A 26,004-nucleotide genomic window follows, 5' to 3' on the forward strand; every position below is an offset into this window, starting at 1 on the left:
CCCACACTTAATGGTATTCCCAAATTATGAAGCTGATGCTGTTTTTCAGTTTGACTTCCCTAACAGATTGAGCTTTGCCATGCAACTCTGTACCTGGTTTGTCCTCAGAGTCATGGAGGAGGATGGGTCTTTAGTGATTTGACTTGGTTGTATCCTAATGTTTTCTCAATCTGCATAGTGTACTGGCACCATGAATTTGCTTCTGAGCCAGTTTAAATTCTAAGCTGTGCTTTGTCCTGTGGTACTCTTCAGCTTGCCTGGGTGTGTTTGTCTTGGTGGTCTCTAAAATGGTGAAATTAGGGCCAAGCTATGAGGAAATGCTGGTTGGCTCTGTGGTGTCTTAGAGATACAGTCTTCCTAGTGTGTGCTCGCTTTGGCAGACCAAAAATGTAGCTCTGAATGTGAATCAAGAGTGACCCAACTGGCCTAGCATTTTGTATACATTAAGGAAGAATTGAACAGTGAATGAAGGAAAGATCTCATGACTTGAAAGCGTATTCCATGTATAATAGACTTGGGTTATTTTTCCACTTTTATGGAAGGGAAACCATACTCCAGTGAGAAGTTTCGTGTTCTGAGTACACACAGTAAATTCATACTGCAGTTAGTATTCTTCTTTTCCTGAAATAGGAAAGTGATTTATGAGGTGTGGGCTCTTACATGAAAGAAAACAAAACTGGCTGCTGTGTGGGCCCATTAAATTCCTGTGCCATCTTGGTGGTGTGGGTTACAAGAAGATGATGAGCAAGCTGCCTGGCCCCCCCTCACTGGGGCTCAGCTGCCCCAAATACTTGTGATATTGAAGGTTATTTATGAGCTCTTCTGGACTGGGATTCACTACTCTCCATCCTGGTAGGTGAAGATTTGCAGGCAGAATGTAGAAGCCCTCATTAATCTTCCTGGTCTTGTTGAGGATTTCTTGCCGACTGGAGCTACTATTGAAGAATGGATTGGCCTTTTCCACTGAACTGCAATGGCTCAGATTAATATTAATCCCTTTAATGCCGCAGTTCATGATATAGTCATTAGGTGACTTGAAACTAATCCTATCCACCTAACTAGTGTGATTTATTAAATACACATAGAGATCGAGTCTGAATACAGCTAGTCAGATCAGCAGCAAATAAATACCTTTGTGCATCTGTATTAATGCTGGTTGATTAGGGCACAATTGCAGGCTGACTGGGGAGAAACAGGGCAAAAGGAAGCTGAACTCTCAGAATCAGTAGCATTTGCCCACCCCTGCCCCTTCATTTATGTAGCAAAACAGATAGCAACTCATGCAAGAGAGTTGGTATCAATAACAAGGATTCTAAGTTATTTAATTCTGTGCATGTGAAATGAAGTAAGGGAAAAATCCTATAGAAATACTTTAAAAAACTGAAAGACAGGCTCAAATTAAGAAAAAAAAAATCCTTAAACTTTGAATGACTTCCCTCCTGTACTGCTGCTACTACTGCTACTACCCTTCCTTCCTTCTTCCCTCCTCCCTCCTCCCTCCCTCCTCCCTCCCTCCTCCCTCCCTCCCTCCTTTCCTTCCTTCCTTTTTTAAATGTCTCTGTAGCTGAGGCTGGCCTTAAACTCTTTATTTTCCTGCTTCAGCCTCTTAAGTGCTAGGATTACAGGCATGAACCATCACTCTAAGCTTCCTTTAAAGTTGTAAAAGTAGCTATTCAAGCCAGAACTCAGTACTGGTAATACAGGCCTGTACTTCCAGCACAGGAGGCAGCGGCAAGGATCCTGAGTTTGAGGTCAGCCTGAGCTACATAGAGAGACTAGGTAGATGGCGCAGTAGTTCAATTCCCAACACCACACGGTGTCCCACAACTCTCTGTGACCCCAGTTCTAGAAGCTCTGACACCATCTTATGACCTCAAGCACCAGGCACACACACGGTGCACTTACAGTTAGACATGCAGGCAAAACACTCATACACATAAATAAATCTGAAAAAGTCACTTTGTTTGTTTGTTTGTTTGTTTTTTATTTTTGTTGTTTTGTTTTTGACAAGGGTCTGACTTCAGCCCTAGCTGGTCTAGCCTCAGACTCAGAAATCTGCCTATCTCTGCCTTCTGAGTGCTGGAATCAAAGGTGTGTGCCACCACCATACAAGTAACTATTCGGATGAGTTTTCTCTGACTTACTTCTAAGTCTAGTAGTAGTAGCCCAGGCACTGGTCATGCCAGGCTTATCTAGTTTTTCACCTTTCAGGACTTCAAGGCTTGATTTTTTTTCTTCTTGAAAGGGTCGAGAAAGTAGAACAGCCAGGCCTACCTTATGATAACAATTCTCTTCTCTGATATCCTTGCCCAAGCTAGCAGAATCATAATTTCTTTTGTAAATAATTGAGGTTTATCATTTTCCTTTCTCAAACCTCCTTTTCTTCCCCCTCTTTGCTCTTTCAGCAGAGATGGCATTAATATGGAAAACATCTACCTAGCTGGCTTCGTTTAATCAGGCAAGTCTGACATTTGTGAAACCTCTCATTAACATTTTCCCCAAAGAGCACAAAATGGCTCCCATCCGTATACAGCCACCTCCAAGTTTAGGCTGCTTTCCATAGCCATTGGCAGCCTCTCCTCAGACATGTTACTTTTAACCTCTCATGTCTGGCCAGCAGGCACTGGTCACATGTGTGGGGATCTTCTGTTCAGGTGCTGCCTTATTCCTTGTAAACGTTGTTTTTTACTAGTTTAACCTGGGAATAACAGGTTATTTTTTTTTTATTTAATGGAAAAATTGGCATGTCTATTTATTTCTTCAGTACTTCCACGTGTCCTTTTTCAACTACTTCAAGAACACTAGTTGACTGCTACTATGTTCATATTTTCTGTACTACACTGTAACTAACAAAAGCAAAGACACTTTGTCTCTGGCTGCCCTCCAGGAGCATTTAAACATTGGTTGGCTATAAATTGAATATATTGTAGCATTCTATACTAAAGCAGTAGCCTTCTATGGAAACACCAAAAAAGAAGAGGCTAGTTCTGAGTAAGAAGTCAAGGCTAGTTCCCTTGTTGAAACTGAGACCATAAACTGTAGGAGAGCCAGGCTTAGACTCTCAGTTTTATTACCATCAAAACAAGACCTCATGTTAGTTACTTTTGCATAGCTTGACCAAGAGATGACAAAGGGAAAGGCACTTACTTTGGTTTTAAAGGCTTTTAGCCACTGTCTTTGACGCCATCCGTTTTAGGCCCATGGTTAGGTAGAACCTCACTCACAATAGTGAGAGAGGGGAAGAGGGGAAATATTCACCTAATAGCAGACATGAGGCAGAGAGGGGATAAGAGACTGGGGGGCAGATCAATTCAGAGACCTACCTTACTGCTGCCTCCAGCTGTGCCCCACCTCCTAAAGTTTCTTGACCTTTCCAAAGAAGAACCATGCTGGGGACTGGGCATTCAACAAATGAAATTGTGAAGGATGTTTCCCATGTACATCATTATACCTATATACCATGAATCATCGATAAGGGACTAACTTAGAATAGCGGTGATGACACATCATAGTAACAATAGCATGCCCTACTTTACTACATACAAGATAATGCTTTCTTTTCTTCATTCCTTTTTCTACTTTATTCAAAGGCAGGGTCCCTTGTTTCTGTTTTTTTTTTTTTTTTTTCTTGAGGCAGGATCTCATGTTGGTGGTGAAATTGTGAGGCAGCCTAGACTGGACTGAAATGCCCAATCGTGGTGCCCTCCTCCAAGTGTGCACCACCAAGCCGGCTTGTGTGCTTAGATTAGAGTCGCGCCCGCCCCCCTCCCCCGACAGGGTTTCTCTGTGTAGTTTTGGTGCCTGTCCTGGATCTCGCTCTGTAGACCAGGCTGGCCTCGAACTCACTGAGATCTGCCTGGCTCTGCCTCCGAGTGCTGGGATTAAAGGCATGTGACACCACTGCCCTGCCTTAGGTTATATTCTTGAGATTAAATTCAGTTCCCTTCCTTCCCCTCTGGATTTTTGTTTATTTTTTGCTTCTCTAGCTTTTGACTAAGGACATGACTGCTTCTACTTGGTGATTTCATTTGCCCTCTCTCTCGTGTTTTCATCACATCAGTAGTGAGTATTCAGCAGGTGTTAGGAACAGAACCATCTAGGTCTTGTGTGAGCCATAGTTTTAAACTGTGGCATTGGGGATGTAGCTCAGTGTTAGGGCAAATAGTATATACACACAAGTCCCAAAAAGAATGCAAAACTTCAAAACCATAATACTGTTAGCTGTACATGGATGGAGGCACAGCCTTAGAGAGGTTGAGACAAGAGAGTCACCGGAGTGGAGGAGTTCAGGGCTAGCCTCGGCAACATTTTAAAACAAAACAAAACGAATGAAATCTGTGTCCAATTTAACAAGTGGCAACATTTGGTATGCCTAGTGATCAGAAACCTTAGTCACTGAATTTCAGAGGTAGAAGGTCATTTCTAGGGGCCGAGGAAGTGACTGGGTCAGTCGAGTCCTTGATGCTAACCATGAAGATCTGCGTTCAGTCCCCAGCAGCCGTATAGAAAGCTGGGCGTGGTGTGCACTTGTAACCTAGTGCAGGGGAGGCGCTGACAAGCCTGTCCCTCTGAGGCTTCCCACCAGCCAGCTTAGCCAGTCAGTGAAGTGGGTCCCGGGGAGAGGCTTCGTCTCAAAAACCAGGTGGGCAGCTTCTGAGGAATAATACCAGAGGTTGACCTCTGACCTCCTCCACATATACGTACATGTGCCTCCTTCCCACAACCCAACAAATTAAAAATAAAAAAATTTTGTTGTTTTGTTTTTTCAAGACAGGGTTTCTTTGTGTAGCCCTGGCTGTCTTGGCCTAGCTCTGTAGACCAGGCTGGCCTCAAACTCAGATCCACCTGCCTCTGCCTTGCAAGTGCTGGGATTAAAGACATGCACCATCACTGCCCATCATAAAATAATTTTTTAAAAGCTTAAGTAAATATAGGGAGAGTTAATATCTTTATATTTGACCACTTATCTGTGTCTTCTCTACATAAAGACGTCTTTTGTGATTTCAATAACATTTTTAAGTATTTCCCCATTTATGTCTATTTCTAATTAAGCTTATTCATATATATGCATATATAATTTTTAAAAATTTTTATTTATGTGCCTGTGTGTTTGTATGCCTCTACACATGAATGCAGTGACCACAAAATTTGGCCGAAGGTATCAGATCCCCTGGAGCTGGAATGACAGGCTGTTGTGAGTTACTTGATGTGGGTGCTGAAAATCGAACTCAGGTCCTCTGGAAGAACGGGAGCACTCCTAACTGCTGTGCCGTCTCTCCAGCTTTATATATATACTTTTTGGTGGCTAATACAAATAAAATTTTCTCCATTATAATTTCATTTTATTTATTTATTTTGAAATTAAGTTTTGTTTGGTTGCCCTAGAATTCTTGGGCTCAAACAGCCTCCTGCTTCAGCCTCCTGAATAGCTGAAACTTCAAACCCATGGCCTCTGCTCCCAGCCAGATTTCTGCTCCCAGCCAGATTTCTTCTCCCTTAACTAATCCCGGCTAGCTCCTCCTGTGTTCCTGTACTATAGTCTATTCTATGCCCGGTACAAAAGGACCACTAGCTTTGTTTTTAATAAAGTGCCAATTGCTTCACCTGTCTATTGCTGTGCAGCATGACTCTAAAACTTTGTGACTTAAAACCGCAGCCATTGTATTATATCTCACAATTCTTTAGGCTGTCTAGAACTCAGTTGGGCGTTCTTCTATGGTCCTTCTCAGATTCTCCTAGAGTCAGACATTATTTGACGTTTGTAGTTTGGTGCCATGTGCCTTCTTTTGATAAGATGCCTCAGTCTTCAGGTCTTTTTCCTCATGACTGCTTTCTTCTGCAGGGTCAACTTTGTACATGACAGTTTATATCTTCAAAATGGGAGAACAAAAGTTTCAAAGCTTTTTTAGTGCATAGGCATGAAAATCCTAAATTGTTGTTTCCCAATTGAAGGTCTCCTTCTTGTGGAGGTGTCATTTTATAGACTGGGCTTTGGAAACTCCCCTAGTAGCACTTGGTAATTTATGCTTCCCCTTTTCCTTTTATTCTTTTTCTCCCAGGTGTCCACCATAGAGCCTACCGTAGTCTAGGTCCTGTAAACATCTTTCATCTGGTCAGCTTCCAGTACCAAATAGTGGTATTTATTGTTATGGGAAAAAGTCTGTTTGAAAAGGATAGCAACGGAGAACTTTTTTAGTGTATCCATCTTCCCGTTTGCTAGCCTGGTGAAGCGTAGCTCCCATGGACAGAAATACAGATTTCATTTGAGCATAAAATAGCAGGCGAGGAAACAGGTGTCTATGTGCTTTGTTGTGAATTCTGCCTACTCTCCAGGAAGACAGCCTCCCCCTCTCCTCCCCAGCAGAAGGCCATCCCCTTCCTTCATTACAAACCTTCATAAGATTTCCATCCTATGCTGGTCCAAGTAGAAATGAGGCAGAATATACTTTCTCTTTTTTCACATAGTGCTTTTTCCTCCTCTGAGCTTGCTAACCTCTAGCTTAAGTATGCACCAAGTAAAGATGTATAGTCTTCCTCCCTTCCTGTCCCTCACTTAGTCTGAAGGAAGGCAGCAGGTGATAGAACGCATAAAGTATGGGGGTGGGAGGCTGAGAGGGGAGGAGTTTTTCTCATACACTATGGATGTTGCTCAACCAAATGGTGTGAAATTGAGTCAGAACCACAGCATGTGTTTCAATTTTCCAGGGAATTTCCTTTTCCTAACTGTAGGTTTAACCCTTTCTTTTGTTTAATGCCAAGAGCTACTTAAAAACATAAAATAAGTTACAAGTAAGACGGAAAAAAATGTTAAAATTCCACAAGACCTCTCTTTGGACTCTGGATCTCCAGCTTATTTCCTGCCAAATGGCAATAGAAAAAGGCATAGACCTTGAAGTCAGGTAAACACAGGTTCAAATCCAATCTCTAGCAAACATGCCTTATAGAGTTCTTTTGAGAATTAAATGAGAATGTATAAAATGCCTACCACAGTGTATACATTGCACATACTTGATACATGTTTTCATCTACTGTCTACTTTCTGGAATTTTTTTTTCAGACAGTCTTGCTATGTATATTCTTGAACTTTCAGTTTCCTTCTGCCTCAGCCTCCCAAGTGGTAACACTTGTGTGTGCCCTCTGCCTTTTGTAGAGATCGATGTTTTCATCCCATGCCACATTGGGTTTGCCATGTTAGCAGTTTTTCACGTCTTACGGTTGTTGCATTTTCTCCTGGAATCTAACTTTGTATAAAGGACAAGTAGGCCTTCGCACAGAGGAGGATAACACAGCTTGCCTTTTCCATCTGCTCCTGGAGGCTACTTGAACTTGTAAGAGTTCTGAACCTCACCTTGTTAAGAGCTAAAGCAAAGCACACAGGTCACATACTCCTAGTTTTTTCAGTTAGAGTCAAACTGTGTGGCTCAGACTGGCCTCAAGCTTGAGATCCTTCTGCCTCAGCCTCTCAGATGTTTGGAATATAGGTGTTAGAACTCACTTGACTGCTTATACACTTTACAGGGGAGGAGCTGTGCCTCAGAGGTCGCCTCAGTGCAGGGCATCAGAGCAGAGCAGTGGCAGCTCTAGAGTCAGAGCTCTGACTTCCTCATCAATGCTGTGGCTGTAAAACTAGGGTGGCTTTGTTTGTTTGTTTGTTTTTAAAGATGTTTTATTACATTTATTTATTGTGTGTAATGTGTTGAGGTAGGAAAGCTTGCTGGAATTGACTCCTTCACCATGTGGGTCCTGAGAATAGTATTTAGGTCATCAGTCTTGATGGCAAGTGCCTTTGCCCACTGAGCCTAAAATCAGGTGGTGCACACAGGCCTGAACACTCCAGAGCCAAAAGCTGAAGGATCACAGCTTAGGCTCATGCTAGGCCTCAGCTAGCTGGAGGCCCCTCTGGGCTATATCAGACTCTGTCTCAAAACAGTAAAAGATAACGTATCGTAGAGTCCAAGGGGTTCAACTCCTTCTTGGAGTCTCCATGGTCACCTGTGCCCACAATATGTACAATTAGAAATAAATTTTAAAGCCAGGCAGTGATGGTGCCTTCCAGAGGCTGGTGAATCTCTTGAGTTCGAGGCCAGCCTGGTATACAGAGCAAGTTCCAGGACAGCCAGGGTTACACAGAGAAACTCTGTCCCAAAAATCCAAAATAAATAAATGAATAAATTTTAAAAAGAAAGAAAAATCATTTATTTTTCCTAAAGTTGTCCAGGGGGCACTGAGGTGGCAGCCCAGCCAGCTGTTAAGCTTGTGGTATCAGGATGGTGGATTGGGAAACAAATTTATGTCTCTTCTGTCTTATTATTCCAAGTAGGGAGACTGGCCCCAATGTTCCTGATACTCCCCTCCTTCCTTCCTTCTTTCTTTTGTGGTGCTGGGGGTGGGGGGAGTCAAACCAAGATCTGTACTCCAGTTAGACAAGTTCTCTACCACATGTGTACACACACACACACACACACACACACACACACACACACACACACACACACACCCCACTCACTCTCTCTTTGTTTTTTCAAGTGTAATTAACATACAGTGAAACATACAGAATTTCGATGCTCAGTTAGTAAGTTTTGGTAATTGTATAAACCATATCACTGCTTTCAATAATCTTAAGAAAAGATACAGCTGGACATGGTGGTGTGTGCCTGTAATTCCAGCACTTGGGAGGCTGAGGCAGCAGGATTCCAAGTGCGAGACTGGCTTAGGTTAGTAGTGAATTCTCAACAGGTCTTGGTGACATAGAGACTTTGACTCAAAAATGGTATTAGAAGAGAGAGAGAGAGAGAGAGAGAGAGAGAGAGAGAGAGAGAGAGAGAGAGAGAGAGAGAACATTTTCATCACTCCCCAAAGCTCCCTCATGTCCCCTTTGATTCGCACTCCATATCCAGTAGAAAAAAGAATCTAGATCCTGTCACAACAGATTAATTTTGTTTTGAGATTTCATGCAGATGGGTTGACTTGTATTTCATTTCTTAAAGTTTAGCATGGATTTGAACTTCAGACATCTTATTAGCTCAGTATTTTTTTCCTGGACAGTATTTGATAGTAGATGTATGAAAAGAAAAGCTATCTAACCTCTTACTGAAGGATATTTCCATTGTTTCCAGTTTAGGGATATTACCACCATAAATATCTATCTATCTGCCTGTCTGTCTATCTATATTTGTAAGCCTGTTTTAGTTTCTTTTGGATAAATACTTGAGTAAAATTACTAGGTCATAAGGTTACATCTGTTTAATTTGAAAAGAAACAGTTCTTTATGGCTCTCCCTCCCCTCCCAGCTCTCTATCATTTTCTTCCCTGAGGGAGCAGGCTCTTTAATTTGAGGATTTGGCAGGAGAGAAGTCATATCATCTGGGTCCCTGTTGCCAGAGCACAGTGGCCTGAATTGGACACTTAAAAAACTGAAACAGGTGTTTGAAACCCTACTCCAGCCTCTGTGTTTGATGCCGACCCCCTTCCCCCCACCTAGAGACTTTGCCAGTAGAACTCAGAGCAAATCAAATGCTTGCTGGACTAGAGGCTTTTATGAGACAAGGACTCGAAGTGTATATATAGTAGCGTGTTTTGTTTAAAGCAGGGTAAAGAACATTTTTATGGAGAAATTCTACTTAGTGAGGGGCAGTTGGCTATGTACAGGTAAAAAGTCTTCCTTGTTTCCTAGTTCTACCTTTTTTTCTCCAATCTGTGTGCAGCTGAGTCAGTACTTTCCTTAGTAAAGTTAAGGTTGCCAGAGTTCCCTTAGCCAGGTAAGAGCTGGTATCCATATCCTGTGTGTCAAACGTGGAGATAAATTATGCCTTAGTAAAGTATTTTTGTTTTTGTTTTGTTTTGTTTTTTTTGAGACTATGTAGCTCTGGCTGTCCTGGAGCTTGCTACATAGACCACGCTAGCCTTGGACACATAGAGACGCCCCTGCTCTGTCTCTTGAGTGCTGAGATTAAAGACATGCAACCACCACACCTGGCACAATTTTTTATTTTTTTTAATGTTTTTGTTTTAGCTCCTTGGAACAGTAATCCTCATATGCAAATTGTTAAAGCAGGAACCTGAAGGTAGGGTCTGAATTCCCAAAGCCAAATGACTTAATAATGTTCTGGAACTCAGTATGTAGCCCAGGCTGGCCTCAAACTCACAGAGATCCGCCTGCCTCTGCCTCCTAAGTGCTGGAGTCAAAAGCATGCACCACTACACCCAGCTACAATCTGCTTTCTTTAAAGGGCAGCTTCAACTGAAGGCTTCAAAAGAAAGTTCCCAGCTCTAAAATCCTTTCTTACACTGATTAGAAGAGTCCAAGAAGGGAAGAAATCGACTTTCCGTGCATGCCAGTCTGGCCTTCTCCACAACCTTTGAGAGGAAAAGCATTTCTGAATTGAGTTCCACTTTCATAGGCATCCATTCCCTTGAGTCGAAGCTGAATGTCTTCAGACATTAGTCTTAGAGCCTGCTGCTGGGCCACATTACATGATGACTGGCCTTGGACATTAAGCAAGGATTAAAAGGCTAAGGTTATCTCAACCTTGTTTTTTTTCATTGAACTATTATAGTAAACTAGAATTTTTATACATAGTTATGTGGATTTTTAACAGTGGATTTGTGTAACTGCCACTACAGACAGAATATAAAATAGTTTAATTGCCCCCAGAGAACTCCCTGTCTTCCCTTTATAGTCATACTCTTCAACCACGATCTGTTCTCCTTCTCATGGTTTTATCAAGAAGTTCACATGAAGGGAATCATATTATACACTGTGTAATCTTCTGAAACTGGCTTCATTTACTTACCATGATGCCTTTGGGATTTATGTGAGCTGTTGTATGTATCAGTAGTTCATTCTTTTTTTTACTGCTGAGTAGTAGTCCCTTGTGTGTATATACCACAGTTTATCTACCTACTGGCTGGAGGACACTGGGTTCTCCAGTTTACTACTAGAATTGCTATGAACATTTGATAACAAGGTCTTGCAATGTAGCCCAGCCTAGCTTGGATGGAACCTGAGAGCCTCCTGCCTTAGCACTCTGACTGCTGAGATTACAGACTTGCTTTGCCGTGCCTGGCTTGATTATTTGTTGTTGTTGTTGTTTAAAATAGGGTCTCGCCGGGCGGTGGTGGCGCACGCCTTTAATCCTAGCACTCGGGAGGCAGAGCCAGGCGGATCTCTGTGAGTTCGAGGCCAACCTGGTCTACAAAGCGAGTTCCAGGAAAGGCGCAAAGCTACACAGAGAAACCCTGTCTAAAAAAAAAAAAAAAAAAAATAGGGTCTCCTGTAACTCAGGCTGGCTTCAAACTCACTATTTATCCAGAGATTAAATTGAATATTTTAAATTTTATATGTATGGGTATTTTGCCTACATGTATGTCTGTGCAGCATGTTCATGCAGTGTGCCCTTGGAGTACAGAATAGGGTGTTGGATCGATCCCCTGGGACTGGAGTTACGTGGGGTGCTAGAAATGCAACTTGGGGCCTTTGGAAGAGCATCCAATGAGTGCTCCTAACCACAGAGCCATCCCTCCAGCCCCAGTTACCTTGAACTTCTAATCTTCCTGCCTCTACCTCTTGAGTGAGTTGTTAGGATTACAAGTGTGCCAGTTGGAGAGATGGCTCAGTGGTTAAGAGCACTGGCTCCTTTTCCAGAGGACCCTGGTTCAATTCCCAGCACCCACATGGCAGTTCACAACTGTCTGTAACTCCAGTTCCGGAGGATCCAACACCCTCACACAGACATACATGCAAGCAAAACACCAGTGCATATAAAGTAAAAATAAGTAAATCATTAAGAAAAAAAAAAGAATTACAGGTATGCAACACCACACCTGGTTTGTGTGGTGCTCAGGATCAAACCCAGGGCTTCATGCATGGTAGGCAAGTATTCTGCCTGTAGTGATATATTGTGTACCCTAATAAACTTGCCTGGGGATCAGAGAAACAGAGCAGTCCACAGCCACCACCTATTACCTCACCAACTCCATGAATTCTCTGACTGAAATCCTCTGAGTCTTCACCTGAAAGGATCTCAGCTGAACTTCTTTAGTACATTACAAACCGCAGTGGTGGTGGTGCACGCCTTTAGTCCCAGCACCCAGGAGGCTGAGGCAGGAGGATCTCTGAGTTCTAGGCCAGCCTGGTCTACAAAGCAAATTCCATGACAGCCAGGGCTGTTACACAGAGAACCCCTGTCTTGAAAACCCAAGAGAGAGAGAGAGAGAGAGAGAGAGAGAGAGAGAGAGAGAGAGAGAGAGAGAGAGAGAGAGAGAGAGAAGAAAGAAAGAAAGAAAGAAAGAAAGAAAGAAAGAAAGAAAGAAAGAAAGAAAGAAAGAAAGAAAGAAAGAAAGAAAGAAAGAAGAGAAGAGAAAAGAAAAACGGTGTGCAGTGCAACCCCTGGGTCTGTGTGTGTACTTTGATTTGAAGTATTCATTGTTAGCATATGGAAACAAGATCCGTTTTTGTCTGTTGATCTTCTGTCCTGTCTCTAGGTTAAATTTGCTTCTTCTGAGAGACTTGTTTGTGAATTCTTTGGGGATATATATGTATATATAGCTGTGCCAAAAAGATTTTATTTCTTTTTAATTTTTTTTTTTCCAAGACAGAGTTTCTCTGTGTAGCTCTGGCTGTCCTGGAACTCGCTCTGTAAGACCAGGCTGGCCTCAAACTCAGAGATTCACATGCCTCTGCCCCCAGAGTGCTGGGATTAAAGGCCTGTGCCACTATGCCCAGGTTTGAATTTATATTTTATTTCCTTTACTTGTTGTACAGGCCAGTACTTCTAGGACTGTGACAGTGGACATCTTGCTCTGTTCTCATTTTAGTGAATACATTCAATGTTTTACTCCAAAGTATAACATTAACTATCAGTTTTTTGTGGATATTAATATGGGTGTGAATGGATGTTATATTTTGTTAGATTACCCTCATCAGTTGACATAATCATGTATTTTTCTTCTTTAGGATGTTGATATGTTAAAATGTTTTCCAGATATTGACTCAGCCTTGCATTCTCAGGATAACCACATTTAGTCTTGGCGTGTGTGTGTGTGTGTGTGTGTGTGTGTGTGTGTGTGTGTGTGTGTGTTTTGTTACAAGAATTAGCTGATCTACTTCTAAAATGAAAGCTCAGAGTGACATTGAAAGGTTTATTGAAGGCAAGAGTGACAAAATCATATCTGGGCATTCTAGAAGCTCTGGATATCACTCTCAGGAAGAATGTGAATTCAATGAACAGATAAGGGATAAAGTAGTATCTGTCTTAAGACACCCACATTCCTCATCTGTTAAATGAGTTAATTAGACTCTATGGCTGCTAAGATACCTTCATTCCAGCATTTTATCCTATGGATTTTGGCTTCGTAGGAACTTAGCCAGTAGAAAAATAGAAGGGCTAGATTTTATTTTTTAAGTGAGCCCACCAGGAATCTTCACTGTCACCTTGACTTCATCGCTCTTCCTAAGAAAAAGGAGAATCATTGGGCAGTGGTGGCATGCACCTTTAATCCCAGCACTTGAGAGGCAGAGGCAGGTGGATGGATCTCTGTGAGTTCAAGGCCAGCTTGGTCTACAGAGCAAGTTCCTGGTCAGCCAAGATGATTACACAGAGAAACCCTGTGTCAAAAAACCAAAAAGAAAAGAAAAAAGGAGAATCACAGTTTACTTTCCCAAAGGAACTTCTTTTTTAAGAGTTATTTATGTATATAGTGCTTTATCTGCATGTACACCTATATGCCAGAAGGGGGTACCAGATCCCATTATAGATGGTTATGGGTCACCATGTGGTTGCTGGGACTCGAACTCAGGACCTCTGGAAGAGCGGCCAGTGCTCTTAACCTCTGAGCCATCTAACTCCCAGGAACTTCTTAAGTGAATGTTGAGCTCTAGATTCAGCTATGACTGCCAAAGCCACTGGAAAGGCTCTGGCAGAGGCACCTTCTGCCACTTCTGGTTGTACACAGCAGGGCATCCGGGGGGACTTTTTTGATTTCAAGGTTACGTCTTTATACATGTGCAATTAACAAACAAACTAGAACTTCAAAAAGTAATCCCGGGGCTGGAGAGATGGCTCAGAGGTTAAGAGCACTGACTGCTCTTCCAGAGGTCCTGAGTTCAATTCCCAGCAACCACATGGTGGCTCACAACCATCTGTAATGAGACCTGGTGCCCTCTTCTGGTCATACATGCTGTATACATAATAAATAAATCTTAAAAAAAAAATAAGTAATCCCAGGGCGATGTTCAGATGAGCTTCTGAAATAGAGTTTCTCAAAGTATCTGCTGAAAGGCCAGTGGTTTGTCTTCATGCCTTCTCTTCTTGTCAATGCATTGCACTTGCAGAGTTTCATAAAGCATAATAAAGTTAATTATGAGATAAAATTATATTAAAAAAACATAAACTTGGTTTAAGACAGGATCTCACTATGTAGTCCAAACTTCACTGTCCTGCCTCAGCTTCCTATGCACTGAGATTATAGACATAGACCATCATTCCCACCTTATGTCCTTATTATTAGCTAGGTGCTAATCTGTCAAATTGTTTTTTTGTCAAATTGTACTTTCTCTCAATTTCTGTCTATCTCAATGTTTACCAAGCAATAGTTTGAAAACTATGTTGGTTTGCAGGTTACACCTGGACCAACAATATTCTAGAAAAAAAAATATATACTTTCAATGGACATTCCAGAAAATATTCCAAATCCTGGAATATTATAGCAAAAATAAGCCCTAAAATATTTTATAAATGATGTAACTGAGATGATGTCATTTGTATAGTGACACAAAGCCAGTTAGTGTCGGAGCTAAGACTAGAAGTTAAGGGTACAAGGAAGTCAGAGTAGCACTTAGACCCGAGGTCTGAAACTTAGTAACTGTGTCAACTGCTTATTTAACTTCTCTAAGTGTCTAATTTTATCAAATGGATGAGTTAAAATAAACCAGATGTGGTGGCACACACCTTTAATTCTAGTACTCAGAAGGCAGAAGCAGCTGGATCTCTCTGAATCAGAGGCCAGTCCAGTCTACATAATCTTTTCCAAGCCACTCAAGGATACATAGTGAGATTGTCTAAAGAAAATATTTCAAATTCACTCTTCATGAGGCTGGAAAGATGGCTCAATGGTTAAGAGCACTTGCTGCTTTTTCATTTGTACACAGTGTGAAGATGTATTGCTGTGATTGGTGTAATAAAAAGCTGGATGACCAATAGCTAGGCAGGAGAGTATGGGCAGGACTTTCTGGCATTGAGAGAACTCTGTGAAGAAGAAAGGTGGAGTCGCCAGCCAGACACAGAGGAAGCAGGATGGGCAGTACAGAGATGAGGTAATAAGCCAGGTGGAAAAATGTAGATTAAAAAATATGGGTTATTTAAGTTATAACAACTAGTTAGGAACAAGCCTAAGCTAAGGCTGAGCTTTCATAACTCACAATAAGTCTCCGTGTCATTATTTGAGGGCTGACAGTCCTAACGAGAAAGTACTGTTACACCAGAGGACTCAAGCTCAGTTCCTAGCACCCAGATTAGGAAGTTTAGAACCATCTGGAACTCCAGCTCCATGGGATCTGATGCCTTCTTCTGTCCACTGTGAGCATATATACATATATTCACAAATAAACAAAAATAAAAATAAGTATTTTTTAAATACACAAACAGATTTAGGAATGGTAGAAGGTCTACTCTTCAGTTTTTTTATATTTACTTCAAACTTAAAAAATAAGCTATTTAGCAGTATAGAGAGGACATTGGACTAGGACTCTAGGGCTTAAAAAAAGCCCCTAAATAATATTATATTGTGCTTATTGTACACTTTATTTCCTGTTTTGTACCCTGTATATACACAAAATGGGAAAATGGGTACAAATCGCCTATCACAGGGCCTGGTACATAGTAGCATTTCTGATAAATGTTAGTTGGTATTATTTACTTTTGATTAACTTTAATTCTATGTTTGTTTGTTGTTTTGTTGTATAGGGCTTTACTATGTAGTTCAGGCTGGCCTTGAACTCCATATCCTTCTGTTTCATCCAGAGACCTAGGATTTCAGACTCCTTGATTTTTATTGTATTTATTTATTTTTGGTTTTTTGAGACAGGATTTCTTTGTGTAACAGCCCTGGCTGTCCTGGAACTCACTTTGTAGACTAGACTGGCCTACAAATTTACAGAGATTCACCTGCCTTTCTCTCCCAAGTACTGGGATTAAAGGTGCTCACCAACAGCCAGACTCCTAGATCTTAAAAGGAATATAAATTAAAGATAAATCCCAAGATAGCATATAACTGATGGCTGATACTTATGATGCATTTTGGGATAGCTGTATTAATTCCCATCAGTTGCAAGGTACACATAGATCAGAGAAAGAAGCTGAATTTTTTGTTTCTTTCTAGATCATGGAAGAGGACTGATTTCTCACCCCTTGGCAGGATTGTACTTAGTGTGAGTCTGTATCCAAAGTTTCCAGAGCTTTTCATGGCACCTTCTTGATTGGACTGTTCATGGCCTTTTTAGAGGACAGAAAGATAATAAGAACAGCCACTGTTTGGTACCTTGTGCCATGCCACACCCAATACCTACTTACCTTTTGTCTTCGTAATCTCCATTTTTGTGAATAAAAATGAAACTTCAAAAGGATAAGGAAATTTACTTTATAAAGCTAGTGAGTATTGGAAACTGGAGTCAAACCCAGGTCCATCTGACTCCAAAGCCTCTTAGTCATTCCACTTTATTACCTCTTATGAAGCTCCAGCAGAAGGAGGTTTCTGGTGTTCTTCCTTGGCCTTGCTGAGGACTGGGTTTACTTGGATATTCTTTAGAGTCCTCCAGAAGAGAAGTGTCATGATGCTGCTCATAGTAGGCATACTGAATAATTTCATAACCAAGGCGACATGTGACAGCATAGAGGAGCGGCCAGAATTCCCACCCTGGAGAGCTGTCAGTCTTCAGGCACAAACAGTCCAGTAAACAGAGAGTGCAGATTAGGTAGAGGGTTCTGAAGGTGACTGACTCATGTTCTAGGAGTGCAGAAAACAGTTTTAGGATGGGGAATCTCGCCCCTGCCGGTGAAAGGAGTTTTAGGGTCCTCCTAAAATCCACACAGGTTCGATTTCTGATTAGTCAGGGCACAAATTGGAGAGGCTCGAAGGCCCCTTGAACCTAAGGCAGAAGGCAGACTTGGTGATATTGTGCTTATACCTTGCTCAACACTGGTGGACAGAAAGTTTGACTACCTTATTAGCACATTAAAACAGAGACGTCCCAAACTGCCTCAGTGTCAATCTGAGAATCTGCCAATGTCCCTCAAGTCTGTCTTCTCAAATGATTGGGTGAGCTGACTAAAGGGGAGATGAACCCCGACACTGTTTTCTCCTGTCAGAGCTGCTCCTCTCCTCAGCAGTCTGTGTCAGAGCCTCCATGTGGCCTCAAGCACTGCCCTTAGACAAAAGAGAACTCTCCTAGCCTATGCTCCTAGTGGTGACTGTCCTCCCAGGGAGGGGTGCTCTCAGCTGCAGTAGCCTTTTCTCATTTGGCCAGCATTGGGCTGACACATTCCTGAGCCAAAATGCACACATAAGCTGCTTTCCCTGGTAGTGAAGCTCTTCACTCCTGAGTGACTCTTATCAGGGGCAGTTGGGCATTCTCAATTGGATTACGCTGACAAGGAAAAAGGCCTGGGGTATATTATTTCAACACCATTTAGCTTCAGAAATGCCTGTCTCGACCCTTTTACCCTCAGAGTCTACTTCTCTCTTCTTGCTTTCTGTAGGGCCATCAGCTGCCCCCATCAGCTCTTCATCCTGTAAATACTGGCCTAGGTTTCTAGAGGCAGTCACAAGACGGATCACATCCAACAAACCTGTAAATCACCCCATGATAAAAACAGAAGTCATTCATTTAACCCTCTTGACATTTCTATATCCAGAGGCACAGGGCAAAAGTATTTGAGTACAACTGCTTTTTGGTTTCTGTCTGTGCTGGCGCGTTCTATCTTAGGAGCTGTTAGGTCACCACATTCTACTTTTCTGACTATGGCTCGTCTACTCAAGATTCTATTTCTTGTGAAAGTCAGAGCTTGAGAACAGTCTACAAGTGGAATTTCTGAGGTGCTACAGTTTAGTAGGAAAGCACTTTGAAGGGTTTTTGGTCACCAGGGGACATAAAAGAGTAGTGGTCCAAGCCCAGTGTGGAGGGTGACACACACCTTTAATCCCAGTGCTTGGAAAGCAGAGGCAGGCGGATCTCTGTGAGTCCCAGGCTTGCCAGGGCTATGTAGTGAAACCCTATCTTAAAACAAAAAAGAGTTGTGGTTTAAAGCTGGGCATGATGACACAGCAGGCACATGGCCCCTGGAGGCTGAAACAGCAGATTGCCATGAGATAAAGGCTAACAAGTACACCAACCAGGATGACATAACAAGAGCCTGTCTTTACATTTAAAATAAGGCGGCGGCAGTGGTGGTGCACACCTTTAATCCCAGCATTTGGGAGGCAGAGGCAAGCAGTTCTCTATGAGTTTGAGGACAACTTGGTCTGTATAGGGAGTTTCAGAACAGACAGGACTACATAGAGCCTCTCTCAAAAAACACATATAAGGATTATTTTTTTATTAAATTAAAACTTTAAAAAAAGAATAATTTCTGGGCTGGAGAGATAGCTCAGTTGTTAAGAGCACTTGCTGCTCTTGCAAAGGACCCACATTCATTTAAAATAAGGTGGCGGCGGTGGTGCACACCTATAATCCCAGCATTTGGGAGGCAGAGGCAAGCATTCAGTTTATAGCATTCATAGGGTGACTCACAACTGTCTGTAATTCCACTTCCAGGGGATCCAATGCCCTCTTTCTGGCTTCCATGGTGCACAGACATATATGCAGGCAAATACTCATACATGTAAAATAAAAAAAACACTCTTTTACCAAAAATACATTCAAGAAAGGCAAGTAGGGGCTGGGATGGAGCTCAGTTGGCGGAGTGCTTGCCTAGCGTGCTTGAGGCCCTGGGTTCACTGCCCCCACCACAGGAAAGTGGGTATGGTAATACATGCACATTTGTAATCCCAGTACCGGAAATAGACAGGAGAATCAGAAGTTCAAGGCCAGCCTGGGATACACAAGACCCTGTCTTTAAAAATAAAAGGAAAATTATTTATACTGGGTTCATGAGAAACCCTTTGGAGGGCCAGTGAGATAGTTCAGAGGATAAAGGTGCTTACCACCAAGCCTGAAGACCTGAGTTCGATCCCTGGAACCTGCATGGTAGAAGGAGAGAAGTGACTCCTGCAACCTGCCCTCAAAACTACACACACACAAGCACAAAATAAATGAGTAAATTAATTTTTCAAATAAAAAATTTTTATTTGAAGATTTATGTGTATATGTGTGCAGGTACCCTCACAGAGACCAGAAGAAGATCCCCTGGAGCTGGAGTTTTATAAAGTAAAAATGAAAATATTTTAGAAAGTATTCACTTTTTAGGCTATCAATTAGCCCTTGAGTTTTGTTTTTAGACACTTTTGTTACTTTAGGAATTCTACTTTTTGCTTGTTGTTTTTTTTTTTTTTTTTGGTGTTTTTGAGATGGGGTTTCTCTGTGTAGTTCTGTCTTGGAGTGCTGAGATTGAAGGTGTGTACCATCCCTGCCCAGCTTAGAATTCTACTTTTTAATTGATGGGGGTTTTTATAGATTGGTACTGGGATTGAAGCCAGGACCTTGCAGATACTGGGCACTGGGCTCCATCACCAGCCTTACTTATTCTTTATTGAGACATGGTCTTGCTAAATTCCCCTGGCTGATCTTGAACTCTATCTGTAGCTCAAGCCGGCTTTGAACTTGTAATCCTCTTGCCTCAGCCTTTTTTTTTTTTTTTTTTTTTTTTTTGGTTTTTCCGAGACAGGGTTTCTCTTGTGTAGCTTTGCGCCTTTCCTGGATCTCACTTGGTAGCCCAGGCTGGCCTCGAACTCACAGAGATCCGCCTGCCTCTGCCTCCCGAGTGCTGGGATTAAAGGCGTGCGCCACCACCGCCCGGCTTGCCTCAGCCTTTTAAGCAACTGGAATTACAGTCCTGAGCCACCACACCCACCTCCAATTTGGTGGATGTGAACGGAAAAAAAATTCTAACATACTCTTATTAAACACGAGTGAGATTCCTCAACTTACATACTTTGGGGTTAACATCCAAAAGTCTGAAGATTATAAGTCATAAATTTATATTTCCTTCCTGCCTGTAGTAGTTTACAGACTATGTTCACAAGTCCCCAGCCTAAGTCAGAAATGACATAAAAACTCATCCTCCCTAGAGATCTGCCACAGAAAGTTTCAAGATACCCAGTAAAGAAAAGGGGCTCTTATATGGACTCTCTAGCCGGACCACCTTGTCATTCCTTGGCCATCTTTCTGTCCTCACAGCTGCACAGCTTTTCCTGTAGAGAAATTAGAGGGTATGCTTGTCCAGAAACATCTGACAGCAGCCCATGAAGCAGTAACAGACATTCTTGGTGAATCTCTGTGCCCAAGTACTTACTTTTACTGTTTCCTGCAGCTGAATAGGACTACCCTATACTGCTTGAGATCACTTTTAGCCTCCACTTTAAAACAGATAAAACAAGTCCAAGGCCGTAGGAGGTGTCCCATCACAGGTTGTGGGTTCCAAAAAGCCCCCTAATGCACCAGAGATGGATTCTGATTCTGCCGCCAGGGGGCTCCCCAAGCAGATCAAGCTACACAATTGTCTCGCCATGCAGGAGGCCTAGTCCAGTCTCATGAAGCGTTGGTGGGGGGAAGGCTGGGGGGGGGGCGGAAGGAGGGAAGAGGGGGATCTTTGATTGGTATGTAAAATGAATGAAAAAATTTTCTTAATAAAGAAAAGGAAAAGAAAAAGATAAAACAAGAGGCTGAAGAGATGGCTTAGTGGTGAGGAGTACTTGTTTCTCTTGCAGAAGACCCAGGGTCAGTTTCCAGAACCCCCATAGTGGCTCACAACCATCAGAAATTCCAGTAAGAGATCTGATACCTTCTTGAGACCTCAGAGGGCTCCAGGCTCACATATGGTGCACAGACATACATGTAGGCAAAACACTCACACATTAAAATGAAAAAAAAATTAAAAAGATAAGACAAGTGCTTAAGGGTAGGCACACAGGAAATATACTATCTGACAATACAACGCACGAGTCCTGGTTGGGACAGCAGTGAAAGGCTGGCCTGCTATGGGCGTCCCTGCTAAATGACAAGGGAAGCTTGCCACTAGAGCTGCTGCCTATCACTTTATGCAAGTCTTGTTCCATTGTCTGGGACAACAACTTCAGTTGGCCTCTGACATCAGCAATAACTACATAAGTTATTAAACAACTTTCAAGATAGTAGCTGTGCTGTGTATCTGTAATCCCAGCTTAAGGGGGCTGAAACAGAAGGATCCATCGAGCCCAGAGTTTGAGACCAGCATGCGTGAGATAGATAGATCGTACTTAGATTGTTTTCTTCTCTCAATAACTCTAAGAAACAATACCACCATCTCCATTTTTCACTAAAAAGGAAATGAAGGCTCCCAGAGGTTGTGATACCTAAGGTCTACAATAAATGGAAAACATTGAGTTTGAACCCAGGTCTTATTAACTCCAAAGCCAGGCTGCATAAACACTGCATTAAATTCTTAAAAAGTATACCAAGTGTGGCTGGAGCAATGTCTCAGAGGTTAAAATCACAGGCTGCTCCTCCAGAGGACCTGGGTTCAATTTCCAGCCACACACATGGCTGCTCATAACTGTCTATAACTCCAGTTCCAGGAGATTGACATCCTTACAAAGACATAAATGCAGGCAGTTGTGAGCTGCTGTATGGATGCCAGGAATTGAATCCCGGGCCTCTGAAAGAGCGGCCAGTACTCTTAACTTGCTGAGCCATCTCTCCAGCCCCAATACCAAATTATTTCTACAGGTTTCCTAACTATGACTAAAATGGAAAATAAAATTTTGTGGCTTGACTGTCCTAGGATTTTAGTTTCTTCTGTTCCTCTCTTCCTACCCGGTGGCTATACACTGTTAGTTATTGGTTGGAGTACTGCCCTATGAATTAAGCCTTAGGTTTGTCCAGGTTCATTCCTAATCCAAGAGGGAGAACAAGGCCCCTTTAACAAGGCCAACAGGCTAAATGAGGCCCATAGGGACTGTCCTCAAACAGCAGCTTGAGGACACACTGAGCCATCTCCCTCCCTGCAGCACAAGTGTGATGTATGAGCTTTTAACACTAGTTCTTTTCCTTCTGGAGGAAACTAGTGAGCAATTTGTCTAACATACAGGCAAACCAAAACTGCTGTAGCCCTTCCTCTGCATGCACTATTACCACCAAGCTCAGAATCAAGCAAGCAGTTTCAAAGCCCAGGAGAAATTAAAAACTTGTGTTGCTGTACTTTATAGCCTGCTGGCATACCCCATCTTTATGCAGCCATTGTACTTGGAGCAGCTTTTTCAATCAAAATCACTCTTATCTAGTAAAAAGTTTCACTCTTCTATATCAGCAAGAAGAGAAGTTTATTATCGGTTACTACCCGTCAGCTATATACAGGGGACTTAAAGGGAACAAGAGGAAATGAAAAAGAAAATTCCAGATTGACATTAGCAAAATCTGTAGTTAATGAGCCTGAGAGGTAAATAGCCAAAGCAGAGAAGGAGAAGGAGGAGGAAGAATCATTATTATTATTGTTATTATTATTAGTAGTAGTAGTAGTAATAGTAGTAGTAGTAGTAGTAGTAGTAGTAGTAGTATCAAGGCTGCTAACAACTGTTCCACATCCCTTAAGCATTGTAAAATTCCACTAACTCTTTTCTTCAACAGCCAAAAATGGTTACTACAGCAGTGTGTCATGAGGTCTTAATTATACTGGAGAGTCTTGACTGCTTCTGCTATCCTGATGCTAATGGGCTCAAGAACTTTGTGAAAAGGGGCACTTCCCATTTTACCTATGGGAGATACAAAGGCATCAAAACTGACCCATGAGATTGCACTGTCTGTGAGGAATAGTAAAGATGGTTGGTGGGAGCAGTAGTCTTTTGAATAGTCACACCTTTCTTTGAAAAGTACCCAGAGAAACTTCCAAGACAGCTGAACCTGAATATACAGTCCTGAAAGTTTTGGGGAACAATGTTACAAAACAAGGAACAAAAGCTAGACCTGGCCAGCACAGGTTCCATCAACAGTGTCCATTGTCTGTCTCTCTTACCTTATGCCAACTCTGGGTAACACAAACCTGTGTTTTTCTGGTAATGTGGCATTCTAGCCCAAAGTGCACTGTTAGTATTTTTGACAGCTACATGTGATGGACAATGAAAATTAAAGAAAATTCTTGATGTTTGGGCCTAGAGAGGTGGCTCAGAGGAAAGAGCTCTCTTGAAGAGGATCCAGTTCAGTTTCCAGCACCCACATGGTGGTTCACAACCATCCCTAACTCCTAAGGGACCTAATACCCACTTCTTACCTCCATAGGCACTGAGCACAAACAGGGTGCACATATATACACAGACTAAACACTCATGCAATGAGCTCCAAAACATTTATTTAAAAGTATTTTTAGTTCCAGACTAGCCAAGACTGCTTAGTCTTTCTCAAAATAAATAAGGTGAACAGAGAGAAGAGCCAGATGAGGTTTCCTCTGCCTGTCAGTTCAGCATTGGGAGTTGAAGGCTATCTAAGCTACTTAAGATCTTGTTTCAAGGAGGGAAAACGCCTATGATTTGATAAAACGACTTTAAGTATCACACCAAAACACAATCCATATAATAAATATTGATAAAGTGGGTTTTACTGGGTGGTGCACACCTTTAATCCCAGCACTTGGGAGGCAGAGGTAGGTGAATCTCTGTGAGTTCAAGGCCAGCCTGGTCTAGAGAGTGAGTTCTAAGATAGCTAGGGCTACACAGAGTAACCATGTCTCAAAACAAACAGACAAAAAACAAACAAACAAATAAACAAACAAACAAAAAACCAAAGTAACAACAAAAAGACAGATAGGGTTTCATCAAAAGTAAAGCTGGGTGTTGTAGCACACGTCTTTAATTCTCACAGTAGGGAGGCAGAGGCAAGCAGGTCTCTGAGTTTAAGGCCAGCCTGGTCTACACACATAGTTTCAAGACAGCCAGGGCTGTGTAGAGAGACCCTGTCTCAAAAGCAACAAGATGGAAATAAAACAAAAATTATTTCTGCTGTATAGACATGTAAAAGCCTGGAAAGGACCAAGCCTTAGACTGGGAGGACATCTGCACATAATTATATCATCACTAAAGGCCTTAATTTCGGATAAGAAGTCTCTAAATCAGTGATTCTCAATCTTCCTAGTGCTATGGTGACCCCAACCATAAAATTATTTTTGTTGCTACTTCATAACTATAATTTTGCTACTGTTATGAATCACAATGTAAATATCTGTGCTTTCAGATGGTCTTAGACAACCCCTGTGAAAGGGCTGTTGGACTCCCAGGGGTTGAAAACCACTGCTCTGACTAGGCAGGTGGTAGTAACTAGAGAGCCCGATGTCCTTCAGCCAGTGAATGAATAAAGAAACTACGATACGTCCATGGAGGAGAGAATACTATTCAACAATAAATAGGGACAAATCACTGCATGCAAATAGCCTGGATAAATATTTCATGTATACCAAAAATGAACATTTTTTAGATGACAGGCCAAGGTAAACACAAAGCATTTGTGTTCCTAAAATAGTAAGAGATGATTTTAAGGCTTTTTATGTGTGATGATCACCTGTGCATGTGGATGTGGAGGCCAGACCTCAGATGTCTTCCTCTGTGGCTGACTACCTTTGTTTTTTGAGACAAAGTATCTCACTGAATCTTCTCAGTTGAGCTGGCTGGCCAGCAAGCCCCTAGCTAGAGTTAGGACTTTTACAGAGGTGCTGGAGGTCTGAACTCAGGTCCTCAGGCCTGTACAGCAAGCACTTGATCCTCACAGAGCCATTTCCCTAGCCTGACTATACACCTTGGAACGTGCTCTTAAAAAGTGTTCCATAGTCCACTTTTCCTATGTCGTCTGTCTACCTTAATGCTTATTATTGCACATGTGTGTGTGCACACACATTTCTCTTTAGTTTTTTTTTTTTTTTAATGGAAGTTGTCATCTCTAGGTGGACCCAGTGGGGAACGGGAAGCAGGTTTTGTACAGCTGATGTGATCACTGTACAGACAGGCTTGGAAAATGCTACCCAATCTGCCAATTAATTAAAGCATTAATCTGGGAAGCAGCCGGCCCAGAAAATGTTTGCCCAGAGAGACAAAAGGTAGGAACTGAGTAGGGAGTGCCCTACATTTGCATGAAAATAAAGGTTCATAAGAACAAACACACACACACACACACACACACACACCTCTCTTTGTCTGTAAAAGTGCAATAGCCTTGATATATCCTAAAAGTTTCTGGCCTCTTTAGGAAAACTAAAAGAACTAACTCTGAAAGCTGAAACCACAGTTAGAATATAAAAAAGCAAATTCAACTCTCAGCAAAGTCAGGTAGTCCAGAACAGTGTGTCTTCTTGACCTGGGATGAAATCTGCTACAGTAGAAGTATGTGCTGGCAATTAGGCAGGGCAGACATGTAGTTTGGGGAGCTTTAGAACCATGTAGACCGAACTCTGCTTATTGTGTGATTTGATGCCTGTCACTGTTTTATTCAGACCTTGTTTTTCTCAGACTCCTGTGCTCCTTCATCTCAGGACAGCTAGCTGCTGTGCTCTCTGGGGAGGAGGGAAGCAAAGAACGCTTAGAGCCGTCTAAGATCACAGACCATCTCTGTAACTGGAGGCTGCTCAGCCTTTTGCTTATTTTAGGCTTCCTTTTCAGCATGGGACTATGAACTAGGTTTTCTCTCACCCTGGAATTTCTTTAGTTATACCCTGTACTTGAGGTAAAGCTTACCTGTATTATCACTAGAGAAGATGATGAAATGAGCATGGGAAATTGACTCATGCTTTTTTGGCTATATTAAATAAGTACTGTTGTTTTTTTTCTTTTTTCTTTTTG

At 42.1% G+C, this 26,004-nt stretch overlaps 1 protein-coding gene across 28 annotated transcripts in view; it reads left to right on the forward strand.

Annotated features, from left to right (window-relative positions):
* Positions 1 to 26,004, forward strand: part of Gbf1 (golgi brefeldin A resistant guanine nucleotide exchange factor 1) — a 153,548-nt gene that overhangs the window by 72,376 nt on the left and 55,168 nt on the right. For 2 of the 28 annotated variants that reach the window (XM_076563239.1, XM_076563241.1), the window contains one exon: positions 2,409 to 2,458. The exons of 25 other annotated variants lie outside the window; for them this stretch is intronic. The gene's annotated coding sequence lies outside the window, so the exon portion shown is untranslated. Of the gene's footprint in view, positions 1 to 2,408; positions 2,459 to 26,004 lie in introns of those variants that run through there. One more of the 28 variants, XM_076563240.1, reaches the window with a different exon arrangement.

The sequence above is a fragment of the Peromyscus maniculatus genome, chromosome 1, assembly GCF_049852395.1.
Source record: "Peromyscus maniculatus bairdii isolate BWxNUB_F1_BW_parent chromosome 1, HU_Pman_BW_mat_3.1, whole genome shotgun sequence".
NCBI classification, from domain to species: domain Eukaryota; kingdom Metazoa; phylum Chordata; class Mammalia; order Rodentia; family Cricetidae; genus Peromyscus; species Peromyscus maniculatus.